The 7,829-nt window shown below is 38.6% G+C and overlaps 1 long non-coding RNA gene across 1 annotated transcript; it reads left to right on the forward strand.

Moving 5' to 3' along the window:
* Nucleotides 1-40: 40 nt before the first annotated feature.
* LOC141279248 (uncharacterized) lies at nucleotides 41-2,821 on the forward strand. The gene is made up of 3 exons (XR_012333219.1): nucleotides 41-132; nucleotides 1,646-1,814; nucleotides 2,040-2,821. It is a non-coding gene; the product is annotated as an uncharacterized lncRNA (long non-coding RNA).
* The last annotated feature ends 5,008 nt before the right edge of the window (nucleotides 2,822-7,829 follow it).

The raw sequence follows: 7,829 nt of genomic DNA on the forward strand, positions 1-7,829 counted from the left end.
GAGCATGCGCAGATCTGATTGTTGCTTACTATTCGGGTGAATTGTCTAACCCGTGGTTTTAGAGGAAGCAGGAAGATTTAGCCGGGGAATTGCCCACCTTCGTATATCGAGATTGCGCTGAGCAGGACTGGTGTAGGTGTACATTTGTTACGCGTTTTGCAAGGTTCTGACGGCATTTTCAGCTATCAGCTATCTCCTCTTAAAATCTCCGCAGTAAGTTAGACACTCAGGGAGGTTAAATCCGCACCTTTCAAAGATTTCCACCAAAGCGCCCTTCCCGCCAAAGAGGTTTCCCTGTGCAGGAGGAATGGAACGAAGGAAGGTTGGCCAGAAAGGCAATGCAAGGTAGCAGGAGGGCAAAATTGCTTTGAAGAGTCAATGTTTTGCTTTGGTGGACTTTTGTAAAGTACAGTATATGAAAACGTCATGTGAATTTTGCATTGCACTTCATAATTTCTACGAGCTTATTTAAAGTGTAAAATTTTTTCTGACATATTATTTGTTCATACTTATTCACTCAAGCATTTTTCATTACAGTGTGCAATTACCTATTTGTGTGTTCCTGTTTTATGCTACAATAAAAATAGAAGTGAGGGGTTTTCTTCCCTCTCCTGAGAACAAGGAAAATAAAGGGAACAGTGAACAGGCTAGAGAAGAAACATAACCTGGCCTGAAAGAGCTAATCACCCCTTATTTTATTTTAACTGTTACTAATCTGTAGTGTCTGTAACTAGATTTGTACTTCACAAAGCTAACCTATCACTCCCTAACTTTGTGTAAATTACATCCTCCTCCTGGTGTTTACATTTACTATGCTCCCTTGTAACAAATCACCCCCTGTAGCTTTTGGCTTCAGAAAGAAGGTCGCTGGCCTATAAACCAGAGACAAAAGGACCCAATTACCAGGCTGCCTAATGCCAGCTATGACTGTTTTGAAAAAATGCAAGGAGAAAAAGAATGCCAGGGGGGCACAGTTCTTGAGGTGCTAACCTGCCATGTCTTCCCTTCTGCCTGGCAGAGGAATAAAGCCATCTCTCTATCCTCCAAAGTCTCTGTCTCTGTATTCTGTTCAGCATCCGTGCACAGAGAGCCAAGGTTTTTTGGCAACATCTCCCAAACATAGAACTTTAAGTTCCATGAAGAATAAGACATTCTAAAGTATTAATCAAGTGCTTTGAGACTATAAAACACCGAGCTTATATATAATCACAAAGATAAAGAAGAAGGTTGGAGAATAATAACAAACTAGATACTTTAAAAACATTAAAAATAGTTAACATAAAACAGATTGAAGTATATCGACTAAAAAATTATTCACAGCCTAAAAGTTGAGAGTTATGTTTTATTTGGTGGGAATTTTAGGACTTCAAGCCTGGGAGGCAGCATCTCAAGTAACCCTGAGAGAACTGCTCCGAGGAGGCGAAGCAGGGAGCCAGGATATATAGGAGTTTTGCAACAAGGGGCAGGTAGTCTGAAAGTCAAAAGATTATTAATTAAAGAAAACCACATATGTCAAGTTAAGTAATTTAATGCTTTTCTATATATGGGGAGATGCAAGAGTCTGGGCTCACTGAAATCGTTGCTTTGATATGCACCTCAGCTATCTGGGGCCCATATCTTGTGTTTTCATATGCTGTTTCCTCAGGGCTCTCCGTGGGGAGTGGCTATAGTCTGATGGCTGCTAGATGGCAGGTATTCTTTTCCTTCCTGAGTTCCCTCAGGATTCAGCAGCTCACCATAGGCTGTGGCTGTAATCACTGATGACTGTGACATCCTTTGTTTACTGATATGGCAGGCAATATTCTATTTATCAGGTAAGTATGCTTCATTTTAAGTTTTCATAAAACTGAATTTGTGTTTCCAAGAAGCTTTCCCAGGAGTTTCTATTTCACCTATCTGAAAATCTTAACTTCAAACATATAGTGTTTACTTGTTTGATATTCAAAATAGATGTATTCATTGCAGTTTTGTTACAGAAAAGTGAATTTTAATTTATGAATTAACCTTGAAATATTTAATCCACTGTGACTTTGAGACAGGCTGGGACCTGGGACACTTTGCTGCAGTGTTTGCACCTGGACAAACGTCTCCTCCAGCAACAAAACACAAAGAAACTACATGGGACTAAAAATAACTGTGTGCATGCACAGTTGGGGCAAATTATGGACAACAAGATACAAAAAGACTAAAACCCAACTGCCACTTCTGAAGAGCCAGGAACAAAAACAGGAGGCAAAAGTAGGGTACCAGTAGCAAAAGCAGGGTAATGAGCATGACCCCTGTACACCATACCCGCAAAGGGGCGGGCAAACCACCTAAACCACCCCTCTGGCCCGACCCCTGGACCCACCCCTACCCTCACCCCATAGATGGAGACAGCTCGCCCCAGACTCAGCAAGCAAACATGGGAATCTGCTACTTCTTTTTGCCCCCTCCTGCTGCAGGAGCCCCAATAAAGCCTTGCCTGAATTTGTCTGGCCTTTTATCAATTTCTATTAATTAAAGAAGTCTAAGAACCCTGGTAAATAACAGACTTTGTGGCACCCAGTGTGGGGCATTTGTCCCCTTCCTGGGAGAGAATCTGGGCATCTCTGGGACCACTGAATGCAGCTTTCCCATGGGTGTCAAGCGGCCACCTGAACCTCTTGTTTGGGTGTCACCAAGTTTGGTAAGTCTGCCTTCCTGGCCCCTGAGGACTTCAGTACCTTCATTCAGGCAATGCTTTCCCTCTCCCTTTTGTCCCTTTCCCTCTCCTGATATCTCTCTACTTCTCCTTTCTCTGTCCTCTTCTACTTCTCTGCCCTATCCATCCAAGAGAGTGGACGTCAGGCAGCTACAGCGTCACTCCTCTTGGAAATGAGACAGGCTGGGACCTGGGACCTGGGACACTTTGCTGTAGTGCTTGCAGCTGGACAAATACCTCCTTGAGCAACCGAATAAACAAAGGGGTGGGCAAAGCACCCAAGCCACCTCTCCAGCCCAACCCCTGGACCCACCCCTACCCTCACCCCACATAAGGAACCAGCTTGCCTCCCTCCTCAGTGAGCAAGCAAGAGAAACTGTTACTTGTTTTTGCCCCCTTATGCTGCAGCAGGAGCCCCCAAAAATCCTTGTCTGAATTTCTTGTCTAGCCTCATCAATATCTATTGATTAAGGAAGGCCAAGAACCCTCGTTGGTAACAACTTGACAGATTTTTGTCATAATTAACCCAAATGTCACTCCACTCTTTCAGATTCTCTTGGGATTCAGAAAAGCATCTGTTTACCCCTTGCATCAATTGTGGGGTCAAAAAATTGGTGATAATAGCAGAAAAATGCAAAATTATATAACAGAAACTTTTAAATCCTATTTAAGGCACAGAAGAGACTAGAACAAATGAAGAGGCATACCATGTGCTTGAAGAAGGCTCAACATCATAAAGAAATCAATTGTCTATAAATTACTTTGTGAATACAATAACCCATAAAATTACCAACAAAAAATGCTGGCATCAGGGAGGGGAACTAGACAGGTTGATATAGAAAAGTAAGGTAAAGCAAGTTGTTGTTACCAGTTTGCATTTGGCCACATCAATAGAAATCCATGGTTTAATCAAACAAAGCGTAATGTAATAAGGAGCCTAAAGGTAGCTGGTCCAGGAACCATGTTGTTTCTCCTTTTCTGCTTTGTAACACTTAGTATGTAACTTAAGTCTTTATAGTCACAAGGAGTGTGTTCCATTCTTTCACATCTGTACATTGCATCTATTAAAAATAGGAATAAGGGGGAAGAATAAAGGGCAAGAAGTGTATGACACCTAAGCCTACCCCATTTTTATTAGAAAAATTATGACTTTCCTAAAGCCTGTCCATTTTCTTCTGTTTAAATCTTAATGAACCAGAAGTAGGTTACATGACCACAACTAACCGTGGAAGAGTCATGAAGATTCCAGAACAGTTTTGTTATAGAATGACACTCAGCTTAGATTTGTCTGAGGTTTCTTTGTGGTTAGACTTAGGTTAAGCATCTTGGAGAGAACTATCACAGAAGTATGACTGTGTTCTCATTGTATCCTATCAGGTAACACAGAATTTCCATTTGTTCTATTACTAGTGATGTTAACCCTGATCATTTAAATAAAGTGGCTTCTGCCAAACTTCTCTACTATAAAGTTACTCCTTTTCCCTTTGTAATTAATAAGTATTTTTCAGACAGTTCTTTGAAACTACATGATCAGGTCACCCCAAATGGCTGTTCTCTTGCTCTCTGTACATCCCCAGTTCAACCAGTCCCTGCCTCACCTACACCCTACTCACCCTACTTCCCAATTAATCTTAGATCCTAATCATTAAATGCCTACATACTTACCCCCACCCTAGCTAGTGATTATTCTAATCTTTAGATCAGAACTATTTCCACTATGATAGTTTATCAAAGGGGTGGTGAGAGGTGTGCTCCTCTGCTGGTTTCCCTGGTAATCAATGAGCCAAGCTGAGGTCAATTCCCCCTATAACTGATAACACCTTCTTCCCCAGGTAGCAAAGTTTGCTCCCATATACTGTCTGCCATCTGCCTTCCATGGTGGGGTGTCCCTCCAAGACACTTTTGCTTTTGTAAGATCCTCTATCCATTAAACCATTGATGTCTTTGTCACTGACTTCGGGCTCTTTCCTTGGTCTTGAGGCTGGGTAATTACAGGGCTTGCAGGCCTGCAGGGGGCAGCCCAATAGAAACTATGCTAATTTATTATCAAACTTCCAAATTATGCATTTTTATTAGTATAGACTCATGATTTCTATCTCTATTCAGTAGATTCATAATTTTATTCAGTGGGATAATAATACATTATTATCAGAATTTATTTTGATGCCCCAGTTTGGCCAGTGAGAGCCCCAAGCTGGTTTTTGTGACATTTCCACATACCTCCATTTTCTTTGAGTGCTTCCTTACTTTCTAGTATAAGAAGATGACCTAGGCTCATCATGTCATTTCTCTGCCTATGCCTTGAAATCAGCCCATTCTCCAAGAATCCCTTGTATATTTTAGTTTAATAAGAATCACATTAAATCTGTAGATTGCTTTGGGTAGTATTGCCATTTTAACAACATTAATTCTTCCAATCCAAGAGCATGGGATATCTTTCTATTTCTTTGAGTCCTCTTTTATTTCCTTTACTAATGTTTTATAATTCTCAGTGTATAAGTCTTTCACCTCCTTGGTCAGGTTTATTCCTAGGTTTTCTTTTTTTTTTTTTTTTGGTGCAATCTTAAAAGTATTGTTTTTTTACATTCCTGTTCTGATATTTTATTGTTAGTGTAAATGAATGCAACCAATTTCTGAACGTTAATCTTGTATCCTGCTACTTTGCTGAATTCATTTATTAGATCTAGTAGTTTTTGTGTGGAGTCCTTAGGGTTTTCTATATATAGTATCATGTCACCTGCATATAGTGATAATTTTACCTCTTCCCTTCCAATTTGGATAACTTTTATTTCTTTTTCTTGTCTGGCTGATGTAGGTAGGACTTCCAATACTATGTTGAAGAGAAGGGATGAGAGTGGGCATTCTTGTCTTGTTCCAAATTTTAGCGGAAAGGCTTTCAGATTTTCACCATTGAGTATTACACTGGCTGTGAGTTTGTCATAAATGGCTTCTTTTATGTTGAGATATGTTCCCTCCATTCCCACTTTGGTAAGAGTTTTACTGTGACTGGATGTTGAATTTTGTCAAATGTTTTTTCTGCATTTATTGAGATGATCGTGTTGTTTTTGTCTTTTCTTTTGTTAATGTGGTATATTACATTGATTGAGTTTTGTATGTTGAACCATCCTTGTGAAACTGGGTTGAATCCTACTTGGTCATGGTGTATGATCTTTGTTATGTGTCATTGGATTCAGTTTGCTAGTATTTTGTTGAGAATTTTTGCATCTATATTCATCAAATATATTGGCCTGTAATTTTCTTTTTTGTTAGTGTCTTTGTCTGGTTTTGATATCAGGGTGAAGGTGGCTTCATAGAATGACTTTGGGAATGTTCCCTCCTCTTCAGTCTTTTGGAAGAGTTTGAGAAGAATCGCTATAAGTTCTTCTTTGTATGTTTGGTAGAATTCTCCTGTGAAGCCATCTGGTCATGGACTTTTGTTTGGAGGAAATTTGTTTGTTTGTTTGTTTGTTTGTTTAATAGATTCTATTTCACTTCTAGTGATCAGTCTGTTCAAATTACCTATTTCTTCTTGATTCAATTTTGGTGGGCTGTATGTTTCTAGAGAGTTGTCCACCTCTTCTAGGTTGTCAAATTTTTGGCATATAATTGTTCATAGTATTCTCCTATGGTTTTTTGTATTTCTGCAATATCAGTTGAGAGTTCTCCTTTTTCATTTCTTATTTTGTTTATTTGGATTCTCTCTTTTTTCTTCTTGGTGAGCCTGGACAGAGGTTTATCAATTTTGTTTACCCTTTCAAAGAACCAGCTCTTGGCTTTGTTGATTTTTTCCTATTGTTTTTTAAATTTATATTTTATTTATTTCCTCTCTGATCTGTATTATGTCCTTCCTTCTGCTGACTTAAGGTTTTGTTTGTTATTTTTCTAATTGTTTAGGTGGTAGGTTAGGTTGTTTACTTGACATTTTTCTTGTTTTTTGATGAAGGCCTGTATTGCTATGAACTTCCCTCTAAGAACTGCTTTTGTCGTGTCCCATAGATTTTGTATGGTTTTGTTTTCATTGTCATTCGTTTCAAGATATTTTTAAATTTCCATTTTGATTTCCACATTGACCCATTTGTTTTTCTGTAGCATGTTATCTAGTCTCCATGTAATAGTTTTTTTCTCATTTCTTTTCCTGTGGTTGATTTCTAGTTTCATGCCATTGTGGTCAGAGAAGATGCCTGAAATAATTTCTATACTCTTAAATTTGTTGAGGTTAGTTTTGTGCCCTAGGATGTGGTCAGTCCTAGAGAATGTTCCATGTACATTTGAAAAGAATGTATATTATGGGGGGATTTTTTGGATGTAGTGTCCTGAAAGTATCAATTAAATCTAACCATTCTATTGTATCATTTAGAACCTCTGTTGCCTTATTGATTCTCTGTCTGGAAGATCTGTCCATTCATGTGACTGGGGTGTTAAAGTCTCCTACTATTCTTGTATTCCTATTGACTTCTCCCTTTTGTCTGTTAGTATTTGTTTCTATGTATTTGGGTGCTCCTATATTAGGTGCATATGTGTTGATGAGTGTAAAATCCTCTTCTTGTATTGATCCTTTTATCATTATATAGTGTCCTTCTTTATCTTTCTTTATAGCCTTTGCTTTAAAGTCTATTTTGTCTGATGTGGGTATTACAACTCCCACTTTATTGTCATTTCTGTTTGCATGAAATATCTTTTTCCATCCCCTCACTTTCAATCTATGTGTGTCCTTTGCCTTAAGGTGGGTCTCTTGTAGGCAGCATATTGTAGGCTCTTGTTTTTTTTATCCAGTCTGCCACTCTATGTCTTTTGATTGGAGCATTCAGTCCATTGACATTTAAGGTAATTATTGACACATGTGTATTTATTTCCATTTCAAACTGTGTTTCCCAGTTGATTCTTTTTTCTTCTTTGTTCCTTTCTTTTTCTTTCTGTTTTTCTTTTTGTGGTTTAATGATTTCCTTTTAAAAAGAAGAATGTTCTCTTCTTTTAGGTTTTTGTAAATCTATTGTATGCTTTTGATTTGTGGTTGCCCTGTTTTTCAAGTATGATAACCTCTTCCTATATCTGCTTGCTTTAGACTGATAGTCATATAGTCTCAAATATATTCTTAAAAAAAAGAGAAAGAATATGCATTTTCGGTACGCGGGCCCCTCACCGCTGC

The sequence above is a fragment of the Tursiops truncatus genome, chromosome 8 (genome assembly GCF_011762595.2).
Source record: "Tursiops truncatus isolate mTurTru1 chromosome 8, mTurTru1.mat.Y, whole genome shotgun sequence".
In the NCBI taxonomy this organism is placed as follows: Eukaryota; Metazoa; Chordata; class Mammalia; order Artiodactyla; family Delphinidae; genus Tursiops; species Tursiops truncatus.